The sequence below is a fragment of the Castor canadensis genome, chromosome 1, assembly GCF_047511655.1.
Source record: "Castor canadensis chromosome 1, mCasCan1.hap1v2, whole genome shotgun sequence".
In the NCBI taxonomy this organism is placed as follows: Eukaryota; Metazoa; Chordata; class Mammalia; order Rodentia; family Castoridae; genus Castor; species Castor canadensis.
Window position 1 is genome coordinate 207,235,830 of NC_133386.1, and position 25,338 is coordinate 207,261,167.

Below are 25,338 nucleotides of genomic sequence, written 5' to 3' on the forward strand. Positions count from 1 at the left end.
AGGGCGGACACCAACCTTGCCCTTCTTTGACAGATGTGAGTGTCCCCGGGGATGGTCACCTGATGTGGAGCTGGCTGGGTGCTGGGAGGGACTGGGTACCTACACCACACAGGAGATTCCCTGCTGGCCCAGGGTGTGCGCAGGCTCCCAGCAGCCACAGAGAGCACTGTTAACCTAAACGTCCTTCTCCACTTCTCAATGTCCATCTCACACCACAGAAGTCAATGCTAGAGTCCGCTGATTCCCCCCTCTTTCCTTCTGTTCACACAAGTCCCAGATCTGCTCCCTAGAAGTCTGGGGAGTGGAGAGGCCAGTGGGGCAGGGAATGTAGCCTTGGCTGTTAGAGGGACCCTGATTCAGCTGAAGGCAGAGAATAAAGGAACATGATGTTTATACAGCCATGAGGAAGGGCTTAGCCAGGCAAAGGCCATGCTGAGCCAGGGTTACAGCCTGGAAATCCTCCCTCAGGGTGGGGGTCACTGGGGGTTCCAGCAGCTGGGGTGGGTCCAGGGTGAGCATGGGTGACACCGAAGAAGGCGGAGGGCAGGAGGAGGGCCTCCCAGGCTAAGTGGGGCGCGGACCTCCTCCCTGAGGGCAGGGATGTCCTTGATGGGCTTTAGCCAGTACAGGGCATGTCAGCCCTGTCAACTTAGAGCTCACCAGAAGAAGGGAGACCAGGATAGGGCATGTTGCCTTGTCAACCTGGAGCTCGCCTTGTGAAGGGAGCAACCCCACAGATGTTGAGCTGTGGGGGCCCTGAGACCACGCCCTGTCAACAGAGCTAAACAAGAACTGCACGACAGCAGACGTGCCTGTCCCAGCCTCAGAAACCAAGGAGATGGAGCAACGTTTAGTCCTTTCTCAATGACCCCAAAAGGACTGGAATGCTGAGCTGTTACTCTGGGGGAGCTGACCCAGGAGGCCCTGGGGCAAGTGGCCATTTGGAGGTCCCTCGGTGAGGCCCCAGACAGGCACAGGGTCATGTTCTCAGCCCACTGTGAGCCATTTTCCCGTCTCTTTCCTTGGTGCCCATCATTTCCACTGCTGACTGAGGGACTGCGGCCATCTACATCTCTCTTTAAGCTTGGGCTTAAAATAAAATCCAAAGACTAGTCATTATGGGCCTGAGAACTCTGAATATGAGGCGTCAAGGCAGGGTGGCAGAGTGGTGACTTCCTGGGGCTCCCCTCCCTTACCTGACCAGGAAGTCTCCTTTTTGCTTGCTGTCTAACTTTGCAGGGTGGCGATCTGGGGAGAGTGGGTGTTCTGCAAATGCCAGGGTGGGCCGCAGCTAAACACCTGCCTTGTCCGTGCACTCACTTTGGAGTCATCCAACTTCCTTTCCTTCCTCCTAGAGAACACTGAATTCTATTATTGTTATTATTTATTATTATTATTTGGCGGCACTGAGGTTTGAACTCAGAGCCTCATGCTTGCCAGGCAGGTGCTCTACTGCTTGAACTATTCTGCCAGTCCCTATATGATACTGAATATTGATTGCCAAGGTGGCCCACTCAAGCCCAGAGACCAGGGACACTGTGCTGGGCATAACCTGTCATCCCCTGCAGGGACTGGTATAACCGTCTACCCCGCAGGGAGTGAGACGGGAGTCCAGGTTGTTTGCAACAACAGCCTGGGTCCCTGAGCAGAAGCCCAGGGGAGCTGTAGAGGACAAGCAGTATGAGAAGGAAGGGTAACCTGGGGCAGCTTCTTTCTCAGTAGGACCTTGAGCTGAGCTGACATTGATATCCCTGGACTCACTCAGGGGATCTGTTGAGCTCAGGCTGGCCTCAGGCCAGCGGTCCTACATACAGATTGCCCAATATATAAGACTCACATAGCTTTTGCTCCTCGCTGCTCATGGCTCCTGCAAACACGGAAATAGAGGGGTTGTTCTGAATCCAGAATACCAGGGCCCCCTGTGCAGTGTGGGCCATCCAGTTCTACCCTGCTCAGGGGAAATACCAGGCTTCTGAGGCCCTCTTCCTCAAAGGGTGTTCCCAGGTCCTCTCCTGGCCAGCCACAGGTCTGGAGTCCTGGGACTGCAGGGCCCGGTTGCTGGGAAGTTCTTGAGATAAGACTTCCTGGGAGGCAGGGAGCGGAATTCCATCAGGCCTGCAGATCTTCTGTTGTAGCTGGAGCTGCCTGACAAGCTGGCCCTGGACGCCCCAGGTTGGGCCCTAGAGGCCAAGACCAAGCTGGTGATGGGGGAGGGTCACTGGTCCTTCCTAGAGAGCCAGCAAGGAGCCTATGTGTCTGAGTATAGACCTACCTTGCCCCTGTGGTTCAGTCAGCAGCCATGGAGCTCCACAAAGCTGCCTCCCAGGTCCCCAGTTGGGCCATGGGGTGTCTGCAGAGGCTGGGGACCCTTCAGCCTCAAGCCTTGTTCCTGACTTCTTTCCCTAGTGACAGAGCTGTCTAGGCTGGGCACCAAAAGGTGCATATTGCATTGAGGTTATTTATGTACTCCCCTAATATGAAAATTTGTAGGCGATACAAATAGCAATTAAGGTGGACTCAGGATCCAAAACAAACAGGGTGGCCTGGGACTAGGGGCTCTGACACCCTCGGCTGGGTCAGCGCTCTGAGGGATAGCACTGCTCCCATGATTGCATGAGAGTCATGCAGGCGAGGTCAAAGGCGGGGTGCTGCCCCAGGGTGGCTTAACCACTCTGAAATTTGCTTTTACGAGAGGGAATTAATCCCCAAGCTGCAGGCCTGAGGTTGTCAGGGAGGTCCTGCTTTATTTCAGGTGCTGGAGTATGAGATGAGAAGGCCGGGTGGAAGGCAACTTCTCCCTGGTCATCCTTCACTGAGCAGGTCAGCTAGAGGGGTCTGGCGGAGATGTGGAGGACAGTTTTATGGTTTGCATCATTATGGCTCCCGCCTGAGCTGCTGCCGCCCACTCAATCACCAAGAGCTGGCCACTCCTCCCCACACCCCCTCCCCCCAAAGGTTGGAGGCATTTGGGTAATATTGACTTTAGGAAGGGTAGACAGCCTTGGCTGGTCACTCTTTACAGAAAGGGCCAGCTGGAGTGCAGCCAGATGGACAGGGTATGACATACAGGTGTCCCAAGAAAGCTCCCTCTGCATCTAAGCAGGTGTGCCCAACCTCTGAATGGAGTCCTCCTGGGTTGTCCATGGGTGTCGCCATCCCCAAGGATAACAGGGCCAGGGATGAATGACCACAGGGAACTCTAGGACAGGAAGGTGAAAGAGGCTGGCTTGGGCCTAAGTGCTTCTAGGGTACCACGGCTCCAACCTACTGCAGCTACCCAGGCAGCCCTCCTCCCTGGACCTTTATACTTGATAGTACCTTGGCCAAGCTGTGGGGAGTCCTCCCTGATCTTGTCCCATTGCTTCCTTGGCTACCAGAGGGAGCTGGGTAGTTTGCAAAGCCTATCCTGTCCTCCTGCCCTGCCCTACCCTGCCTGCCTGGCCGTACCTGTCGTTTCCTGCCCCACCTGCCCCTTCCTGCCCCACCTGCCCCCTCTTGCCCACTTCTATCTGTCTTACCCTGTCCTGCCAGCCCCTGCTTGCTCCTGGGCTCCTCAGGATAGGGGCCCATAGACCTTTCCAGCCTCGGTTCCCTTGAGCTCTCTAGAGAGTAGGGATCCCCAAGAAAGAGGTTCTGGGCCACACTCTGGCTGGCTACTTTCTGGCTGTATGTCTGTCTGATGCTCATTGTGTCATGGAGCGCCCATGCCGAGAGCTTCCAGTAAGGTGGGTGAGAGGTGGGTGTGATACTGGGGCCCAGCTGCTTGAGGTCATCCTTGTCAAGTGCCACTCAACAGTGTGACCAGTGGCCCCTACCTGCTACTCCTCACAGGTACCAAAACCCTCAGCACCCAGGGCTGGCAGCACCTCCAAGCTATGTGTGTGACACCTGCCCTGCCCAGCCTTGTCCTCCAGAGTCCTCCTTTATACTCCTAAATTGTTCAGGTGGAGTGCTGACAAGCTAGGGGATCCAGGAATAGAGTCCCAAGGTCCCTGACTCTTTCAGAAAGGCACACCCATCCCCACCATTTCCTTGCTCAAGGAAGGAACTGGCCTTCTGAAAGACAGTAGCCCCCTGCAGCTCTCTCATGGCCCTCCCCTGCCTGTTACCACCCTCAGCCTTGAGAGCTGCTAGCCACTGCTCTTTGCATCTGAGGCTGGAGACCCTGGTCCTTTGCTCTCTGGGTCTTTGTAAGTGCTGTGACCTCTGCTTGGCATGAGGATCCTTCCTTGACAATCCACGTCTGTGAAGCCTCACTTGGTCCTCCACACCCTTCTCATCTCACCCAATGATTGCTGGCGCTCTGAGGATCTCTGTCCACCCAGAGTGCCCGTGGCGTTGAGCCCTGGGGTCTCACTGCTGACAGATGGCCATCACTTGCCCTGAGTCCACCATAAATCTACCCAGTGCCAGAGAAGCCAGGGGAGGAAGGCTAAAGGCTGAAATCATGGCCCAGCAGGCACCAAGGTCAGTGCAGGAGTGCCTCAGGGGTTCACCTTGGGCTCAGGTTGTGGGGGTTGCAGAGGAGATGAGGCGTGGAGTGCTGGAGTGCTCCGCTGGACTCACTTCCTGACAGATGGACAAGCAGGACTTCAGCCCAATAACTCATGTGCCTAGAACTGTGCCACACTCAGAGCAGGAAAGAGGCCCAACTGAGGCTTGTACCCGGGGCCTTCTCCATCTGCAAAGACTGCCTGAGGGGTGGGGCTCAGGGCGTGGGCATCCCACAGGTCCCCGAATACATGGGTAGGAGTAGGAAGCACAGAACAAAGGCTCTGTGGTGAGCCCGGAGTGGCCATCGCGTCTGCAGGGCTGGGCTCCGAGCTGGTGTTTGCTCATCTGGAAGCAATATTGCAGCAACGTAAGACGGCTAGAATGCGGTATATTCTGAATCCATGACCTCTACAGTGAGGAATAGGGACTGAATGGATACACTCACTGGCAGCCAAAAGAACCCAGATTCCTACCCAGTCTTCACCCAGTCCTTGGCTTCTTTCAGAGCCCAGCTCAGACAGGTGCCCGGGGAGCCTGCAGCCACAGGCTCCAGAGTCGAGCTAAGCCAGAATCGGGGCTCACTGTGGGAACAGGGAGAAGTAGAGGCCTGCTCTGGGGCAACAGGGGTCCTGACTTGGAGACCCAGCTGTCGGCAGGAAAAAGTCAAGTTGGAGAAAGGAGGAAGCAAGGCCGCTGGTGGTGATTAACCCACATCTCCAATGGCTACAACTCGCTCTGGAATAGGGGAAGCAGAAACCATTTCTGCAGCATTTCCCCACTTAATATAGCTGGAATAATAAAACGAAACAATAAAAACCGCAGAGGAAAAGATGATGGAGAGGTTTTATAGCGAGCAGCCGAGGAAGAGCCCGCAAGGCCGTCGGAGCGAGGCGAACAGTGTGACTCAGGGAAAGATTCCAGAGGGGGAGGAGGAGCGGAATGCAGGTCTGGCTGGCCCCAGGGGCACCGAGTGGGGTGGGGGCTCCAGGCCACTCAGCCTTCAGAGGCGGCCTCTCAGGGCTTTCTCTGGGGGCTCATTTCAGAGGCTTGTTAATCCTTTCCTAATTTAAATCTCTGAAACACCAAATGTTTCACAAAGTCACTAATTTCACAGGGAGTCATCAGTCTGTTGCCTCCTGGGTAGACCATGCCATGGCTGCAGCCATATACGAAGGCTCCCTCTTCTTACCAGGACCCCATCTACCCTGCTGATTGCTTGGGAACTGACCTCCTCTCTGACATTGGACTGGGGTGAGGGCAGAGTCTGCTCATCTCCCCACTTCCTCCTATGCCCAGCCCAGAGACCCTGCAGGAGATAAGGTGCACACCACTCCGGGAGGCCTTAAGAGTCATGTGCAGGGTGTGGCCCCTGGAGGGTGAGGACCAAGAACTGAGGCTGGGGTGTCTGGGGCATGCTTGCACTGCAGCTAAGCAGGGCCAGTGGTTCCATTTGCACATTCCAAGAGGAATGGGGGCCCTCAAAGCCTCTCAACCCACCCCACCTTTTGAGTTGGGGTGTGAAGCTAAAAACAGAGCAGAGTCTGCTATTTGGGACTCCAACCTCTCAGTCCAGTCTGGAGCAGTAAGCCAAGGCAGAGGTCAGACCTGGCAGCTGGGGGCACGGGCACAGGATGGGGGAGGGTCTCTGTTCTCTACCTGGAGCACCTCACTGTGATTCCCACAAGTACACAGGACTTCTGCTCTCTGCCATCCCCCCACCCCCCAATCCAGGCCCCAGCAAGGGCTAAAATGATGTCCCTGAGGCCGGGTTGGCCTCTTGGATTTCCCCTCCCCAAGGATGGAAGTCACAAGTGTCTATCCATACCACACTGGAACTTCCACTCCTATCAGAGGACTGGGCACACAGAAGGTGCTCAGTAAATGCAGAGGACATGGGTGAATGCAGGGAGTGAGCAAATATTCTCAGCTTAAATAAGATGTAATCTCAAAGCCTTCCCAAATTCCCAAAGGACTCTAAAGCTGTCACCTGCTTGGGTCCTCATCCCTTCTCTGGCTCTCAGAGATAGGGGATGAAGGGAGACAAGGTAGGGAAAACAGGCAATGTTTCCCCTTTGTGCAGATTGGGAGACAGATCCAGTGAGGTGGGCTCACACCAGATGGCTATGATCCAATTTGGTCCAAATGACTTGGCCCTGCTCAGTCTCAGAGGATGGACACAGGGAAGCAGGTGAGCACCCTCCAAACCACTTGCCACCTGCCCACAGCTCCAGGCATGCATTCACCATCAGTCGACCCTGCCTCCCCTCCAAGGCACCCTCCTCAGAAGCAGTGCCAGGACCCTCCCCCTAGAAGTCTGCAGACCGGATTTGAGACCCTTGAGTTGAAAGGAAATTTGAAAAATTAAATTCCTTTCGTAAGCTGCCAAAGTCCCATTTCCCTGGCTGTGAGGCCCCAAGATGCCTCACTTGCTATTTAAGGACTGTTTATCGAATGTGGGGATCTGTGACAAAATGGCTTGCCTAGGAAACAGCTACATTATAGCCACAGACCTTCTCTGGGGTCCTCTCACCCTCAGCTGGACCTTGCAGTACGGAGGTGCACAGGATAGTGGAGTCACCCTGGGCTCAGAGAACCTGATTCTAGGGATGGCACTCACATGTGGCAGAGGACAACCAAAGCATGTGAAGAAGCTCCTTCCTGTGCATGAGAGCAGCTGCACAGGAGGGGCACCCCAGGGAGCTTGGGACTCGAAGCTCACATTGGAGGGAAGGGAGGCTGTGTCTCCCCAGCAGGGCTGTGGGACATGCAAAGACCAGGACTTGGTCAACAATTTGCCCACTGAAACAAGACAGGAGACTATGAAGTGGCCCTGTCACATGTCATGAGGCCTGAACTAAGCTTTGTAGCCTGGAGTGGTGGGGAGGCTGGGGCTGGAGAATGAGCAAGGACTGGTTCACAGGAGACAGGACAGCTGCTGGTCACTTCTGCATAAAACCCCACAGGAGTAACAAAAGAAGTGTGAAAGTTCTACTCCACAGTCAGCAAGCTATTCTTAGGAGGGTTTTTTTTTTTTTTTTTTTAAATCTAAATATAGTGAAAAGATATCCCTTGCTCATGGATTGGAAAACCTAACGTTTTTAAGATGGTAATATTCTCAACTTGACCTCCAGACTCAATGCAACCCCTCCCAGAATCCCAGCTGGCTTCTTTGCAGAAATTGACAAGCTGATCATAAAATTCATTTGGAAATTTGAGAAACCCAGGCTAGCCAAAACAATCTGTAAGAAGAAGAACAAAGTTGGCAAACTCACAACTTTCTGATTTTAAACTTAGTGTATAGCTACAACAATGAAGACAGTGTGGTACTGTCATAAAGACAGACACACAGATCTATGTGACAAAATTGACAGTACAGAAATAAACCTTCACATTTACCATCCAATGGTTCTCCACAAGTGTGTCAAAACCATTCAATGGGAAAAGAATATGGTCCTTCAACAAACTGTATGGGGACAACTGGCTATCCATGTGACAGAAAATAAAGTTAGTCCTACCCTACCTCATAAAATACGCAAAAATTAACTCAAATTGTATAAAGACTGAAATGTAAGAGCTCAAAATATAAAAATCTTAGAAGAAAGTGTAGGGGTAAATCTTTCTGACCTTGGCTATGCAAGTTGTCACTTAGCTCTGACACCAAAAACAAGCAACAAAAGAAAAAAAAAAACACATGAATTGAACTTCGACATAGTTAAAATTTCTTCTGAGTCAAAGGATACCATCAAGAAAGTGGGAGAAAATATATCTGATCAGGCACTTGTGTCTAAACTACAAGAACTTGTATCTGGAATATAATTACTTGTATGTAGAATACAAAGAATTCCTACCCAATAATAAAAAGACAAAGGATCCAATTAAAAAATAGACAAAGGATCTGAATGGGCATTTCTCCAAAGAAGATATACAAATGGCTAATAAGCACATGAAAGGGTGGTCAACCTCACGAGCCATCAGAGAAATGCAAATCAGAGCCACAATGAGATGTCACTTCACACTGATGGGGACGGCTACAATGAAACAGCGGAAGCTTAATGAGGAGTGGTGAGCATGTGGAGGAACAGGAGCCCTCACACACTGCCGGTGGGAATGTAAAATGGTGAAGTCACTTTGGAAATAGTTTGGCAGTTCCTCAAAAGGTTAAATGTGAGAGAGAGAGAGTCTACTCCTCTGTGTAGCTGTACCTGAGAGAAATGAAAATATATGTCCACACAAAAAAAGCTTGGATTTGAACGGCCATTGGAGTACTATTTCTGACAGCTAAAAGGTACAAACAGCCCAAATGTCAATCAATGGACGAGTAGAGCAAAAAACCATGTCTCTCTACACTATGGGACATTATTTGCCATAAAATACTACACATATACACAAAATACATAAAATACACATGCTGCAGCACAGATGCCCCAACGCATGAAGCCAGACTCAGAAGACAACAGACGAATGATTCCAGGTTAGAAACTTCCCAGAGCCAGCAATCTCAGAGATGCAAAGGCACTGCACGAGCTGGGGAAGACGGGGAGTGATGGCTAACGGATGCAGATTTTCTTTTAGGGGTGCTGCGATAGTTGTGCCACCCCAAACAAACCAAAAACCACTGACATGAACACTTTGAGTGGGTAAATTGTATGGCACGTGAGTTATACCTTAATAAAGCTGTTACAAAACAACCCCCACCCCCGCCAAATGCAAAATAAACTGAAAAAATAGCCCTGCAGGATCATTACATCCTAGCAGACCCTAAAAGCAGCTCCCATTCCAGAGTGCCCCTGGATTCGGAGGCCCAGGAGGCCCCCCGGGCCCCTGGGCTGAGCCTCCACCCACGCCTTGCTCCGCAGCTCCCATGGCAAAGGCGCAGGAGCCCGGAGCCAGCAGTGCTCTGCAGCTGGGGCTGGGATGGGGTGGGGGCTGGAAGCTGTGCAGCAGGGACGGAGGCTCCCACGCTCCAGGGCCAAGCTGACGTGACTAAAGCTAAACAGACCCCATGCCACAACGGGGTTACAGCTAATTCTGCACAGCACACTGAGCCCTGGCCAGGGATGGCAGCCTCAGGGAGGGGCGGCGGGGCAGGCAGCCCCAAAGGTAATTTGCACACGGAGTTTATAAGGCCCCTCAGCTCTTTTAAACATATGCTTCTCTGATTATAAACAGCTGATGGCTCACAAGATTCAGATTTTCCAACAGACCTTCCAAAAAAAGATTGCACTCCAAGCAGAGAAAGGTGACCGGGTGCTTGCCGCCGACGTAAATCCAGCCGTGCTCTTGCGCAGCTGGGGCTGCTCCTGTCACCAGGCTCCCAACCTGTCACATCTTTAAAATGTGTGCTGCTGTTGATATGTCCCAAGGAGGGGTTCAGCCCTGGCTGTAGGCCTGGGCAGGGGACAGGGTGATGGAGATGGAGTCTCCCATACAAACTGAGTGCTCTGCCCCCCTGGCATCGAGAACAGGAAGCCTTTACCTCCTACCCCAAAATGTTTAGACTCCTAGGCATCAGGGACCCTGGGGGAAGCCTTCTGGTGGCCACTGCCCACCTGGTACTCAGCACAACCCTCCTAGGGGTCAACCTTCTGGCTACCTGCTTGGCCCCAGCTCCACCTCCATTCTCCCTGGGGTCCTGGGAGCCACAAGGGAATTAAATACACAGAGAGAGGACACCAGTGGGGAGCCTTGGGAATAAGAGCCTCCTGAGATCGCAGCTGGCTGCTTTGCCAAGACCTCTTCAGTCATGCTGCTGGGCCAGCCACCGGCACCAGACAGGAAGAGGGTCCCATTGGGAAGCTTCAGAGTGCAGCCCATTATGTAGCTACAGCTAAGGACAGAGTTCGGGCCCAGGAGTCTTCTTTATACCGAGGACCCCTTTTCAAAGGCCTCGTTAGCCCGATGCCATGGAGAAGAGTGTCACATGACTGAGCAGGGTCTCCTAGATTTCCTAATCTTGGGGGTACCTCGGGAACAGGGGCACAACCCCTGGGGCCTGGTGCCATGGAAGGCTGGCTGTCCACCCCACCTTCCCCACCCCATGCACAGTCACCTGGCCCCAAACCAGAATTCTGAGTGAGTGAACACACAAGCCCTGGAGGCCACAAGTGGACAAAGGCATCTCCAGAAGCCAACTTCTCCCAACCATAAACTCAGTCATTCTGTCACCCTTACCTGAAGTCCCAACAGCTGTCCGGGCATGGGTTCTCATTAATACCACAAGAGCTACTGGTAGAAGGACAGAAAAACCCCAATGGAGCAGAAATATGACATATGCACCTCAGTACCCTTCCTGTTACCCAGATACCAGCTTCCTGGGAGCTGTTTGCTATTGGAAAGCTGACGTGTGGGCGAACCCACTTTGCTGCTCCTGACAAGGTTCGGGCTGAGCCTTGCGAGCATGGCTATATCAGTTGGCCATTGCTGAGTGACATGTCACCCTCACAACATCACAGTTTGAAGACGTAGATGTTTATTCTCTCACACGGGGTCTATGGGTCAGGGATTTATGATGGCCCTCCCCACTGTGGAGTGGCCCTGTACAGGGTCCCTTATGAAACTGCTGGGAAGAAGCCCAGTGTTAATCCAGGGTGGTGGTCTTATCAGAAGGCACGACTGGGGCTGAGGGAGCCAGTTCACTCACTCACCACAAAGACCTGGCCACGGGCTGTTTGGGTAACAATCCCAGTGAGGGAGAGTAAAGAGGGAGCTTTGAGGTTTTTTATGACCCAGTCTTGGAAGTCATACTCTGCCCCTTGCCCCATGTTCTACTCAACAGAAGTGAATCACTGAGTGCAGCCCAAATCCCACAGGAAGGGAATCAATCCCATGTCTTGAGATAGAGGTTCTCAAAGACCTTGCGGACACATCTTAAAAGCATCATGACCACCATTCGATTTCACTTTCTTCTCAGTCCTTTTTTGTACAAATCACAACCACCTCCAAGCCTGCCTGGCTCAACAACAATGTTCTCATCCGGTTCTCTGGGCCCTCGGAGGCCATTGCTCTGCACTGTTGCTCAGAGGTGGAGCACTTTCATTTCAGCAGCCCTGCCCTCCCTGAGCACCAAACTGGGAAAAGTGGCTCTGTGCAAACATCTGTCCTCACCACAAATACGGCTGAGGGCCCTTAAATGCTCAAAGACCAGTTATAACCACTAGAGTGGCAGGATGGCCCTTCCTGTTGACATCTCCTCCAGGACTTCAGAGAAAACCCAAAACACGTCCCTGATTGGCCCCAGCAGTGGTCGCATCCACAAAGGACAGGGCTACCTCCCTGGAAAGCTGGGGGCGCTATTTTCTGCTGAGGGGGGCGGACTGGGAACATGGCAGACCTGGGTAGGAAGGGGCACATGCATGTTGAGCCTGGGATGTTCCATGGGAGGCCATTGTCCCTGGAAGGTGGGGGAGACTGCTCTGTTGGCGACGGGTCTGGCAGGGCCCTGCTGTCTTCATTTTCCCACCCCCAACGCCTGGCAACTGACCAGGCCGCAAGCAGGTGCGCGGGAGACAGCTGCGGAGTCAACCCGCGTCGTGGCGGGGCCTAATGAAGGCCTGGCTGTGCAGTGCCCAAACACACACATGGCACAGCTGCCTTCCCCTTGGGAAGTGCCCACACCCCACGCTGCCACTCACCAAGACCCCCAAACTCCAGGCCCTCCTCCCCCACTGCCTGGGCTCATGGGATCGCCAACCCCAATGTAGTAGTGTGAATCTGCTCCTGAGGAAAGGCTAGGTTGAACCCGAATGCAGCATAACAACCTCATGGCATGGTCCCTCGATAGTCCCCCATCCCAGTGTCACTCTTGGAAGAAGGGTGCCTGGAGGGCATGAGACTGACCTGGGCCGCACTGGGAGGGCAGGACCATGCCTGTCAGGCCCCATCATCCTGAGCTGTGTGCCCTACTCCAGGCTCTGGGTAGCAGCGACAGGGATGGTGCCACAGACAGGCGTGTTCATGGGGTGACAGTGCCCTGGACTGTTTGTCCACAAACTGTCACTGCAGCAGAGTGGCAGGGTGGGACTGACCCTGTGTCTGTGTCTTTCTGAAGACCTGGCTTGTTCTCCTGACTCTTACCCTCCCTTGGGCTTGCCCATCGCCACACACAGCACCACCATTGGGCTATTATGCCAACCAGATGCCCAGGGCCTGTCTTTAGCCATTGTCCAGTCAAAGCCACCTGTGTGTGTGGGGGGGGGGGTTTACCTCCTAGCCTGGCCACTTCTTCTGCTTCCATAGACCACCTCCCTCCAAATCTCCCTCCTTTCCCCACCCCTGTGTGAAGGCAAGTCCTCCTAGCAGCCCCCCCAGGGGGCTTCCCTTGCCTCCTTTCTGCTCTCTCCATTCAGATTTTTCTAGAAGGGAGATCTGATCTTTGACTCTGCTCTACTCAAGACTTCCTAGGGATGCTCCACTGTGTCTCACCTCCAACCAAGGCTTATAGGATCCAGAACACCCCAGAGCCTGTCCACTTGGGAGGGGTACTGCTGGAGCAGGGATCACTGGGGAGGTGGGGGACAAGAACATCAGGTGGGAATGTGAGTACATGTCACCTGCAGGTGCTGTGGTGGCCCAGAGGGGAAAAGAAGGTACATGTGTCTGTTTCAGGGGCTGAGTAAGAGCAAGGAGTTGTCAACAGATCCACAAAGCCATGGGGCTGCAGGGAGGCCCAGAAGGATTGCGGGTTCAGGAGAAACAGAGCTCACAAGATGAGAAACTTTCTGGAATAAGGGATGTGGTCTACAGTGTCAGCAGGAACCTGTGGCCAGCTAAGGAGGCACTTGATAGAGGGGACGGCAGCAGTGGGGGGGTGTATTGGTGTATACATGTGGACGGGGACCTGAAAAAGGGGCGTGGAGACAGTGGGTGTTGGCTACAAGGGTCAGTCTTAAGAATGAGCTTCAAGCTGGGTGTGGTGGTACACAGCTGCAATTCCAGTTTCTTGGGAGGTGGAACTAGGAAGATATCAGTTTGAGGCAAATCTGGGAAAAAGTTAGCAAGACCATATCTCAAAGAAAAGCCAGGAGTTGTGGTACACACCTCTAATCCCAGCTACCTAGGAGGAGGCAAAATTAGGAGGATTGCTGTCCTAGACCAGTTTCAGGCAAAAAACCCAACAAAACATAATAAATGAGACCTTATCTGAAAAATCACTAAAGTAAAAAGAGCTGAGGGTGTGGCTCACGTAGTAGAGTGCCTGCCTAGCAAGTGTGAGCCCCTGAGTTCAAACCCTAGTACTACCAAAAAAAGAAAGAAAGAAAAAAAGAAAGAAAAAAAAAAAAAAAAAAGAACGGGTGTCCTGGCAATGTGTCGGTCACTCAGGGTAACCCCCGTACCCCGGGGGTCTCTGTCTACCTCCATGCCCCTATCCTCTTCAGAGGGCAGTGTGCAGCCCGCCCATTTCCTCAGAAAAGTCTGACTAGGTGGCCATGTGGCTCTGGGCCTCTCTGCTTCAGAGAGAAGCAGCAATTTGGGAACCTGGCCGGGCCTAAAGCTGGCTCCACCCTCAGACTCTGGGGCTGGGGGTGGGGAGGACTGAGGCCCACAGAACCCCTTGGCCAGGGCCTGCCATATCCTTGCTCAAATGAGGGGCTCCCACCACAGCCCCTTCTCCTGCCTTGCCCACGTGGAAGAGGACTGGTGTTTCCCCCTGGGACCGCTGGGGCTCTGGGCCCCATCTGTACTTCTGTGCTGGCAAATGCAGAAGAATTAGCTCAGCAACTTCCTCCCCCTAATCCCCCACCCCCACTCTAAATACCTTGGAATCAAGAGAAAAGCCGAGTGGACGTTTGGAGCCTAATTCTCTTCAGCTGTGCGTGCGTGTGTGCGTGCGTGCGTGCTCTCGGGAGCAGAGGCCTGCAAGAAAACCTTTTGAACCCCAAATGTTGGAGCTGGAGGGAGCACAAGGAACATTAGTCTAGCCCCCACCATGTCCAGATGAGATAAACCAGATGCAGGAAGAGGACGAGACCTGCCCTCTGTCACATGGGAGCCCAGGAAGAGTCCACCAGGTGCCCTGGCTCTCTGCCTTGTACCCACCCCCGCAGTCCCGAGCCCCAGGAAGGTGACAAGGTGTAGGTGCCAAATCTAGAAGATGTCCATGAGCAGAGAGTCTCCAGGTTGGCCTGGGCTTAGGAAGGACCACAGTGCAACTCAGGGAGGCCACAACTACAGCCCCCTCCCCAAATCCCACTGGTGTCTTCCAGGTCAGTTCCACTCTCCCTTAGCCTGCCCAGCAGCCCCCATCTGCCTCTGGGGCTGGCCTGGAGTCTGCCCAACCTAGCATGCCTCTCCAGTCAATTCCCACGTGTCTCTTGTCTCTCGACCAGACAACAAACCCCCTCAGTCTTGGACTATTTTCCTCTGGTCTCCCCCCAAAAAGAATAGAGAGGCGGGGGTGCGGGGCACACAACAGGTGCGCCAAGCTGGCAGGCAGAACTAGCTGATTGACAGCACCCAATGTGCAGGGTGGGGGTGAGGCACAGGGGACATGGGGCTCGTCCCCTGAGCCTATGCCCCAAATGACAGGGACAGTCTCCATGGCCTGGCAAGCTTATTTCTAAGAGTCACCCAAGAGGACCTCACACAAGGACGGTGTGGTGCCCAAAGGGTTCCACCATGAGGACAGTCAGTGGCTAGGAGCAGAGCTGAAGGCCCTGAGGACCCCTCTCAGGGTCAGAGGTTATAGACTTAGGGGATGGAAGCAAGTCTGTAATGTGACAATATGCTTATTTGTGAGATGTGTTCCCAGCCAGGGACAAAAGAATCCAATATTAAGTGTAAAATTGAATAAACTCAATTTTCATGATTTAATGCATCAGTTCTCAAGATCAGATCCCTGTCAGTGCCCTTTGCCACTCTACTGTTCTAAGTAACTTTCCTTTAGGTAGTTTTTCAACCTGGGTTTTGTATAAAACAAAACACCCTTGAGAAGCCGCTCTGTGTCTGTTGAGTGAGGTCTAGAAGGTCAACCATGACACTTCCACATGACACACTTAACAAAGGAACACAGGAATCTATCAGTTCTGGTCAAGAAAAAATGTCTACAACATTTTGAAAATGTGTCTGTCTTTCCTACTGAAATGTGCACCCTCATAGGCAGGGAGTTTTGTTTTGGTGAAACCTGTACATTTTCTCCAAGGACCTGGGGCTCCCATGCCCCAACCTTCCCGAAGAGGTAGAAATGGACTGGCAGTGAGGGTGTCCAGGGAAGGGTCCTGGTTTCCTGTGGAGTGCAGTGGAAGGCCTGAGCAGGCAGAGGCTCAGTGCTGGGCTGGGGGAAGGCTGGGTGTGACAGAAAGTCACAGCAAGAAGGAGCAGGGCACTGCCTCAGGGTCTTCAGCTCAGTGACCCAAAGGTGTCCCCACACTCTCTCTCTCTGTTCCTGTCTCAACAGCTCCACTGGGCTTCCAGGGCCACCTCTATCACACAGGTGGGGAAATGAGGCTTGTAGGAGTCCTGGTGTTGCAGTCTGGGCCAAGACTCCAGCCCCTCCCTGATCTCAGTCAAGTGAGGAGGGTAACAGTGACCACTATGTGGGCATGGCACTGCTCCCGCAGATCACACCCAAGGCAAGGCAACAACAGGTAGCAGGAAAAGGGCAGCTGAGCACCTGTCCTAAGGAGGCGAGGAGGCAGAGAGACCACTTGTAAGCCAAGACTCCAAGCCCCACTGTCAAAATGCAGGTTCAAAGATAAAATGTTGAGGAATTTTTAAGATGAAGCATGAAATCCCAATGTAGGCCCCTCGGGGGCATGGGACCCTGAGTGACTGCACTGGTCTCACGTCACTCTGGGCTAGATAGAGGATGAACTCCAGCCAGGTGAGAGGGGAGGCGAAGCCCTCTGAATTAAATGCAATAACTTCCAGGCCAGTCCAAAGGGCTCAGAGGCCAGAGGATGGACATGTGGCCTGAACCTGGTCACCCCTGGAGAGAGAGATTCCTGGCTGTTTTCGTGGACATATATTTTCCACAAAAGCAGTTGAGGTGCATGCCCCTCCTCGCATGCTCATTTGGCTGGCTCCAGCCTCTCCTTCTTCCTTCCCAGGTTTGAAGCCAATCCTGGGTTGGGCTGGGGTGTAACAACTTTTGAGAGCACTCTGAGTTCCACATTCTAAAACTATATAATTTCACACAAGTCCAAACTGCCCCCATATTTGCTGGAGAAGCCTCAGGTGAGTAAGCAAGCCTGGAGACAGATTTTTGGTTGAATTTTCGGGCTTCTTCAGCCTTTTACCACAATACCTCAGAGGTGCAGCAGCCATGCTGAATGGATGGATGGATGAGTGGATGGGATGAATGAGAGAATGAATGGGAGCAAAGGGCTGACAGTCCAGGAACAGGTTCCAGCCTCCAGGACCAGGAGGAATCAGAGGAGGTGGGATAGAGTGGTTAGGGTCCAACTTTGGTCCTGCTGATATCCAGCTAGGTGACCCAGGCAGATCTGAGCACCCTCCCTTTCAGCTTCACTTGGGTAGGACAGTCCCAGGACCTTCCTTACTGGGTGTCTGCAAAGAGCACCAAGTCCGGCAGCCTTAGGGGAGTTGGGGGGCTCCAGGAACATCGCTGTCTTGGGCATGGTTCTGACTGGAGAGGGTGGGGGGGAGGTCCTTCGGTCCAGTCAGAAAAGGAGGCCCCTGGATCATGGAGTCTTGAAGAAACCTTGGCCATTTGCACATGACAGGGTCAGGAATCTGGCAGGGGCAGTCCTGCTCAGAGGTCCCATTTCTCATTGGGGACAGTCAGGCACAAATGCGGAAGCGAGTGGGTCCCAGGCACAGCTAGGATGGCACGTGGGGGGCAGGGTAGCGGTTTCCCGGGCCCTCCTCGGGTGTGGACAGGGTGGGGTGTGGTACGTGCTGGACACATCTGGCCAATCCAAGCCCAAAGGGTGTGAGGGGGCATCGGACTGACCCCTCTCGGCCAATGACAAGATGCAGCACGTCGCCTTGTGTGCCCAGCCAATCAGCGTAGCAGTCCACGGCACGCCCCCCTGCAGTCCCGACCAATCAGTGGCACCGCAGCCGCCACGTCACCGTGGTCTGGGTAGGTGGCTGCGCGGCAGTCGCTGGGCAGAACAGTTGCCGCGTCGTCTCTGCGCTGCTCACGTCTGTGTCGCCCGTTCAGCTTGGTCCCCAGCAGTGCTCCAGGCCACGCTCTGCTCGGCGCGGGCCTCCTCGGGGTGACCCTCCCTGGTCCCCGGACTCTTTTGAACGCGGCCGTCACGGGAGGCGACTGCGCGGCAAGGGACCCGCGGTCGCCCCAGCACCGAGGTGAGCCGCGCCCCACAGTCGCATGGTGGGTCGGTAGGTGCGTCCGTCCGTCCTGTGGTCTGTCCTGGCCGTGGCAACGGGGCCCGATGGAGGCCACTCGCGCCCCAGAGGGAGCGGGCTGGGGTTGGGGCTGAGTCCCAGTCAGGGTTGCTGGGAGGGGCTGAGTCCACTTTGTGGTTCCGAGGCTCAGATCCCACTTGGGATCTGAGTTGGGTCTGGAGTCCGTGTCGTGGTTCCGAGTCTGAGGCTGATGTAGGGATCCGAGGTGGGTCTGAGTCCACTTTGTGGTTGGGAGTGTGGAGCCCGACTTGGGATCCGAGTTGGTGCGGAGTCTGCCTCCTGGTTCTTGGGCAGAGTCGCAATCCAAGTCAGATTTGGAATCTGCCGTGGTTCGCGGAATCTGGGGCCCCATTTGGGGATCTGAGTTGGGTCTGGAGTCTGCCTCGTGGTCCTGAGTCCAGGGCTGAGTTTGGGATCGGAGTCCAGTCTGCAATCTGCCATGGTTCCAAGTATGGGGCCCAGCTTGGGGATCTGAGTTGGATCTGGAGTCTGCCAGTGGTTTAGAATCCGAAATCTGACTTGGAACTGGAATCCGGCTTGGAGCCCGCCTCCTGGTTGAGAGTTCAGGGCCGAGATGGGATCCCAGTCGCGTCTGGAGTCTACTTTGCGGTTCAGAGAACAGGACTGAATCGAACTTGGAGTCTGTTCGTGGCTCTGACTTGGGCTGAGTTGGGATTCAAGTCCAGTCTAGGGTCCTTGTGGTTCACAGTCTGGGGCCCGACTTGGGACTGGAGTCTGCTTTGGAGCAGCCTCCTGGTTTGTAGTCTGGGGACAGAGTTGGGCTTCAAATCGGGTCAGGAGTAGGGGTCTTGGAGTCTGGGCTGTGGCTCTGTGTCCCCATCAGGAGTCTGGCCGTGGTTCTGACTTGGAGCCCAGTTGGGATCTGAGAGCCTCAGCTCAGAGTTGGGCACTGGAGTCTGCTTTTGAGTGAGGGTTTGGAGTTAGGACTAGTTTGAGTTGGAGTTGGGGTGAGGGGCCTGAGGGGGCTTTCTGAGTCAGGGATTAAAGTGGAGTTTCTCAGTGTGGTGCCTTCTGGGCATCAGAGAGAAGTGGGGAACAGAAATCTCAGTCACTTGCAGATCAGAGTTGACTTAATGGGAGTTTCAGTCCTGGCAGTAGCCCTCCATTTTGTCCTCTCCTGCAGGTCACTTTGTTTTTTCTGTGAAGTGGGGATGAGTACCTTCCCTATTTTCCAAATCTGGGCATAGCAGGCAATAAATAACCTTCCCCCCTTCGATTATCACAAAGTACAAAGCTTTTCCTCATGGTAATCGCATTTGCAATCCCGTTCCTTACTGTGTGCACCTTGGGGGACCCAGAGCTCCCAGAGGGGAACTTGTGCTGTTCTGTTCTCTGCTGCCTGTCCCCCACCCAACCACGAGCCTGATACACAGCCGTGCACAGGCAATACTTGTTGAAGGAAAGCAGGCAGGCAGGATTAACCAGATTTCTATGGTGTCTCAAATGATCCATTTCTGCACCTGTTTTCCAGATATTCACTAGGAGAAAAACTGAAAGATTGGGTTGCTTGATTATGGTTCTATTTTAATGTGGTTCCAAACATACTGAAGAGAAAAGTGGATCTGTTTCAGGATTTATGCTCCAGCTAGAAGGATCTTTTTAAATTGCGAATCAGAGCATGTCTAAATTCAAATAAGGAGAGCAGCAGAAAAGGAATTAAGAGCCATTTCCCTGATGAACATAGACGCAGAAGTTCCATGTTCAACGTTAGCTGTTAACTAACCGAATCCAACAGTTTATGAAACAACAATTCTTCTTAAACAAGAGGGATTTCTCCTTGGAATGCAAAGATGATCCAATATCAGAAACTCTAGCCGTGTAATTCACCACATTAAGAAACTACAGGAGAAAAACCATATGGTTCTCTTAGTAGAGGCAGAAAAAAATACATGATAAAGTTTAACGCCTATGCGTGCTTTTTGGGGTGTGGGGTGAGAGGACACCACTCAGCTGGGACATGAAGGGACCTTCTCTGACTTAATACAAGTTATATACCCAAACTTAACTTTAAAGTAAACTTACCAGAGAAACGAAAAGTGTGTTATTTCCTTTAAGATAAGGAGTAGGTCAGGGGAGCCATCCTGACCATCTCCTAATCTAAGAAAAAGAACTCTGAGATAGGAGGGATCTGGTGGGAAGAAAGAAAACAGATTGTAGCACAATTTTATCAGGGTTTTCAAACGTTTTGATGTTAGGATCCTTGTATTTTTAAAAACTATTGAGGTTTCTAAGAGCATTTCTTAATACGGCTTCTATCTATTGATAGTTACATTCCTAAAAGTTAAAACTGAGGAATGTTTAAAACACAGGACTGTGTGAGCTTGTTTTCCAAAGGGGTCATGCTGTCTCTGGAAAACTCTTTAACCCTGTGAGAGTGAAAGTAGAAACGGCAGATGAGGTCTGAGTATTCTGAAAATGATTTTGGCCTTTCCTGGAGGGTCTTGGGTGGGCTCTCCAGAGTCCCTGGACCACCCTTTGAAAACTGCTGAGCTCCATGAAAAAAAGGAAGAAAGTTTTGCAACTGAAGAGAGACTTCAGCAAAGTCTTGAGTATAAGATCAGTATGCCAAAAACAAACATCCCCTCCACATGTCTTTGTGCCAATAGTGATTTAAAAAGTGTAATAAAAATTAAGATAGCAGTCAGGACAGCAACAAAATTTCTATCAGGTCGAAGAATTAGCAAGGAAGACTTTTATGGCAGAAAAATTAATCTCTATTGGAGGATAAAAGAAGCTATTTTGATACGCAGACATTCCATTTTTCTTGGATGGGGCAATTTAGCATTAGAAAGACGTCAAGGATTTTCCAAATCTGTAAATTCAATAGGACTCCACTCAGACTTCCAGTTGGAGGGCTTGAGGAATTGGCATGTTCCTCAAAATGTATGTGGAAGAAAAAGATGTGCAAATGCCAAGTGAACTTAGAAAAACTGCACTGCTCGCCTCAGCTATCGGACGAGTGCAGAGCCAGAGGCCCAGAGCAGCTCAGGCAGCCTGCCCTGAGTCTAGAGAAAGGTGACATGTGATAAAGGTGGCACCACATATCCACGGGGACTAATCAGACGATGAAAGAGAAAAAATGATGGTGGATTTCTACCTGAGCCCTAGAAAAAGTGAGCGCCCAGTGGACTAACAATTTCAAAGTAAAATGTACTTGACATTGATTTGATTTGGTTTTAATTTTTGGCACTACTGGGGTTTAAAGAGTTGACATTTTATTCACTTATTTATTTGGTAGGACTGGAGTTTGAACTCAGGGCTCCACGCTTGCAAAGCAGGCGCTCTACCACTTGAGCCACACCTCCAGTCCATTTTGCTCTGGTTAGTTGGAGATGGGGTCTCAAGAACTAGTTGCCCAAACTGGCCTTGAGCTGTGATCCTCCCAATCTCAGCCTCCCAAGTAGCTAGGATTACAGGCGCCCAGCTAGCTGGCTTTTATTTAATAGGAAAAAAAAACTGAAGATATCTTCTGGCCCAGAATGGCACTGGGGGTCTTAAGCAGAAAACATATACCCAAGACTCAAATCTGTGAACTTGCATACATGCAAATGAAGTCTTTCTGTCAGGCAAATGTACCCGTGGCAAAGGTCGCTTTCCATAACACTGAGACATGCTTGCCTGCCTTTTCCCTTTCCTTCCGAGTGTAACTTTGCCCACCACAGATTCCAAGATATTTCAAACAGCTAAAACTGATGAGAAGGGCAGTAAGATCCAAGGCAGCTCTCCCAATCAGAAGGGAGGACGCCAGCGTGCAAGAGGGTAACAAACAGAGGAGCTTGGCCAGGCTCCTCAGTCATCAGAGAAATGCCCAGGAAAGCGACAGCTTTTCTTCTTAAGAGAAGCAGTAGAAAACAGGATAAGGCCAAGTGTTGGCAGAAGGCGGGGGACCAGCCTCCCTGCACTGCAGGTGGGAAGGAGAAGGGCACAGACGTTCTGGAGAGCTGGCCAGCACTTCTTCCTCAAATAAAATATTTTATACCTGCAGCCCAGCAGTTTCCCTCCTGAGTAAACATGTCGGAGCAGTTCTCCCCAGAACAACGAAGGGCTGTGTGTGCCCGCTCAGTGCAGCGTGGCCTGGGGGGGTGAGGGGGTGGCGGGCAGTTGGCGCCAGTTGCTGTGGTTGGAACAGGGGACTAGATGTACACTTCCCAAGATGGAGACACGTGGAAACGGGGCCGAGCAACACAAATGGCAAACAGGAGGGCTTCAGTACATGCCTGTGTATTTAAATTAAAATGACACAGCATCCAGGGGAGAGACCAGGATGAGGCACACACAGTGCTACAGTGGCACAAATACATTACTCTGAAGCCGCTCCCTGTTGGGAAGGGGAGCAGGGGTGGAGAGGCACCTTTACACAGACCCTTCCAGGGTGACGGTGTTTTATGGGCTGACAGCTTTGATTAACTCTGTCCTATGCAGCAGAATCCCAATGGCCAAGAATGAAGGAATGAGCATGTGCCGTCACTGTTTTGCCAGAAACCCTCTAATGACTTCTATTTTTAGGAAATTAAATGCCAGTTTCATCAGGTTTTTATAAGATGGGCCCTGCCTCTCTTTGTGACCACTGTCCTTTTTCACATTTCATGGAGCCTGGCCATGTCAGCCTTCTTCCATTTTGCTAAATCAGCCAAGTATTCTTCTACCTCAGGGCCTTTGCACCAACCACCCCTGCTTGGCTTGCCTTTTCCCATGACATTTGCTTCTTATCCTTTTGTTTTCACCAAAAATGCTGCCTGTTGGGGAGGCCTTTTCTGACCATGTCAGCCAGCCCCTTCAGCACTTGCCAGCTTAGCCTCTGTGGAGCATGGCCTACTATGGTATTTTCTAGGTCCTTAGCCTCCTTATTTGTTAACTGCCTGTCTCCTCCACCGGAAGGGAGGCCCCTTGAGAGCCTGTCTGTCTTCTCTATAGGGTCTGCACTCACTGGGCGGGTGTGTCACACATTTCTGTTGAATGGCTTCATTGATTTGTTAAATGAATGAAGAGGCCAGGCCAGGAAAGTGTTCATCCATGTTCACAACTCAGCGAGAAAGTAAGCAGCATGTCCAAATCCTGGCCCCTCAGACCAGGGCTTCTCACTGCCCCCCTGGTGACATTTGGGGCAGGATCTGTCATTGTTGGGGTGAGGGACTGTCCTTTGCATTGTAGGGTGGTCAGCAGCATAAATGGCTTCTAGTAGATACCAACAATCCCCCTCCCCCCCCCACCTCTCCCCACCTTGTGCCTCCAAATGGTCCCACATGTCCCCTGGGGGCACTCCAGCAAAGACCACTGCCTCAGGCCATCTCCTAGAAATGGGAAGGCCTTCCTGCTACAGCTCTTCAAACACAGAGGGCCCTGGCTTGCCTCCTGCCACATCCAACACCATAGCCTCGTGCTCCCTGGGAGAAAGATGGTAGAAGGCCCCTTTCCTGGTCGCTCATAGAATCTGAGTCTTGAAGGTGCAAGTCCCATGGCCTGCCATTCAGGGCTTCAGTTGGAATTGGGTGCAGCTCCTCAGCTGTTTAAGCTTGGACACCTGCGGCTTGACCACACTGGAGGTGGCCTGGATAGGGCTGGCCTGGCTGGTCCCTCTCTCCTTTGGTTAATGCAGGCTGACCAGGGGAGGCTTTCAGTATGAGGAGGCAGATCAGTGCGGAGAGCAAGTGGCTGGCCTCTTACCCCATCGGCCTTTGCCACACTCCTCTGTGCTGGCTGGCCCCAGAAGGTCTGGGTCACTGACCACAGCCTGGATAACCCAGGGCTCTGATCAGATCCACAGGGACTTCTCAGCCTCTCCTCTGGGGAACTGAAAGGCTCTCTCCTCAGCCTTTCTGAGGGCTGGGTGAGGCCCTTGTTTGCAATTTAAATGTGGCCTCATTTATGGAAGTATCCCTTCTCCTTCGAAAAGCCCAGAGCTCGCCCTCCCTAGCAGCCCTGGCCTTAGCCAGAAGAAGAAACTGATCTAATGAGCCCTTTCTCCTGCTAATTGTAGCAATTAGTACCAGAGAATGGGGACTCACTAGGGGGCCAGGGCCCAGCAAACAAGCCTGTCCCCAGCCCAGTCCAGGCCCAGCTACTTAGGCTGCTGTCCAGACTGACTGGGCCCCCCACCCAGGCTCTGGATGGGCTTCGGAGGAGGGTGCATGGGCGGGAGGGAGGATAGTGGGAAGGCTCTCTGGTGGGTGGGAGCTCAAGAGATAGAAAGAAGCCATGCCCCTGAACTTGGAGAGGGTACTGCAGGATGGACCCAGGACAAACAGGCCTCGCTGCCACCCAGGACCTCGTGCTTGTTCTGGGACCACCAAGAGCCACTAAGCATCCCATTGAGGGGAGGGCAGTGGGATCCAAACTTAGAAAGGCTCTTTCTCATTGAGTGGAGAACGAATGGGGCTCATCAGAAGGGGCCTGCAGTACAGAGAGACAGTGGCCTACCATGGCAGGGACAGTGAGAAAGGATGGAGCTGTGGAGGGGTGAGGTCAGCCTGGCTTGGTGAAGGACTAGATGGGGAGGTTTTGGGAACGAACAGGGAGTTTCTGACAGGTGCTACTGGAAGGAGCATGGATGACTGACAGGGACCCTTGCTGGAGGAGGAGCAATGAAGTGGATTGGGGACAGATGACAAAGGCTGTGGAGTGGAGCTGGGGGCAGGGGGTCCATCTGGGCTAGAAAGACATTTGGTGGTGAGGGACACAAAGATGTCCAGAAGCCCCCAGTGCTGAGGGGAATGACTTAAGGAAACATTTTAGAGAAAGAAGAATGTGATGTTTAGTGGCCAGACTAGGAGGACATGGCAAGGTGGCAAGAGGACCAGGAGAACAGGGGAAACAAAAGAGGGCTTGTGGGTTTGGGGGGAAGTTGCCTGCCCAGGGAGCCAGTGGCTCCACAAAGGTTACCTGGAGCCAGCGCTCCTGATCTGTTGACCCCTGGAGTGGACAATCCCTAGCCTGAACTGGTCTTGCTGGAATATGCCTCTTTCCCCCAGGACACATGGAGAGAAGCCCCTCCCCCAAGTGGTTCTCTCACTCCTCCCCTTTACCCCAGAATCAAGGTAGCAGAGAGGACCCCTGTGCAGCATGTGCAGGGAGGGGCAGCACCCCCAGGAAGGCCTTGTCTTTGCTGAGGTATTTTATGATCTTGGAAGGATGGAAAATTCCCCCAGTTTTAATGCAAAACCAGGCAGGCTAAAAAATGGCCTTGAATAGACAGATGAAAAACCAAGAAGCTGTCCATGACAGTGATGTCAGGGGAGCTTTTGATGGCTCCAAAGACAGCAGCTCCTGGCTTCACTGCTCAGACCCCTGAGTCCAAGCTGAGGAGGACAGGACGGGGGGTGGAGGGGGGGCTCAAGGCAAGGGACAACACCTCTGGAGGAGACACCTCTTTCTTGTCTTCTGTCCTACCTGGTTACATTTCAGATAGCCCTAAAGACTCAAAAGGGGTCAATTTCAGATCCTCCAACTATTTGACATGCTCATTTTTAAACACAGCTGAGCTCAGGGTGCCCCTCC

At 52.7% G+C, this 25,338-nt stretch overlaps 1 protein-coding gene and 1 long non-coding RNA gene across 7 annotated transcripts in view; one reads left to right on the forward strand and one right to left on the reverse strand.

The window, feature by feature from the left end:
* Window positions 1-25,338, reverse strand: part of Kcnq1 (potassium voltage-gated channel subfamily Q member 1) — a 328,142-nt gene that overhangs the window by 115,442 nt on the left and 187,362 nt on the right. The window lies entirely within an intron of this gene.
* The window catches only part of LOC141415091 (uncharacterized), a 113,014-nt gene continuing 105,226 nt past the window's right edge, over window positions 17,551-25,338 (forward strand). For all 3 annotated transcript variants that reach the window (XR_012440117.1, XR_012440125.1, XR_012440122.1), the window contains exon 1: window positions 17,551-17,763. This is a non-coding gene — a long non-coding RNA (uncharacterized lncRNA). The remainder of the gene's footprint in view (window positions 17,764-25,338) is intronic.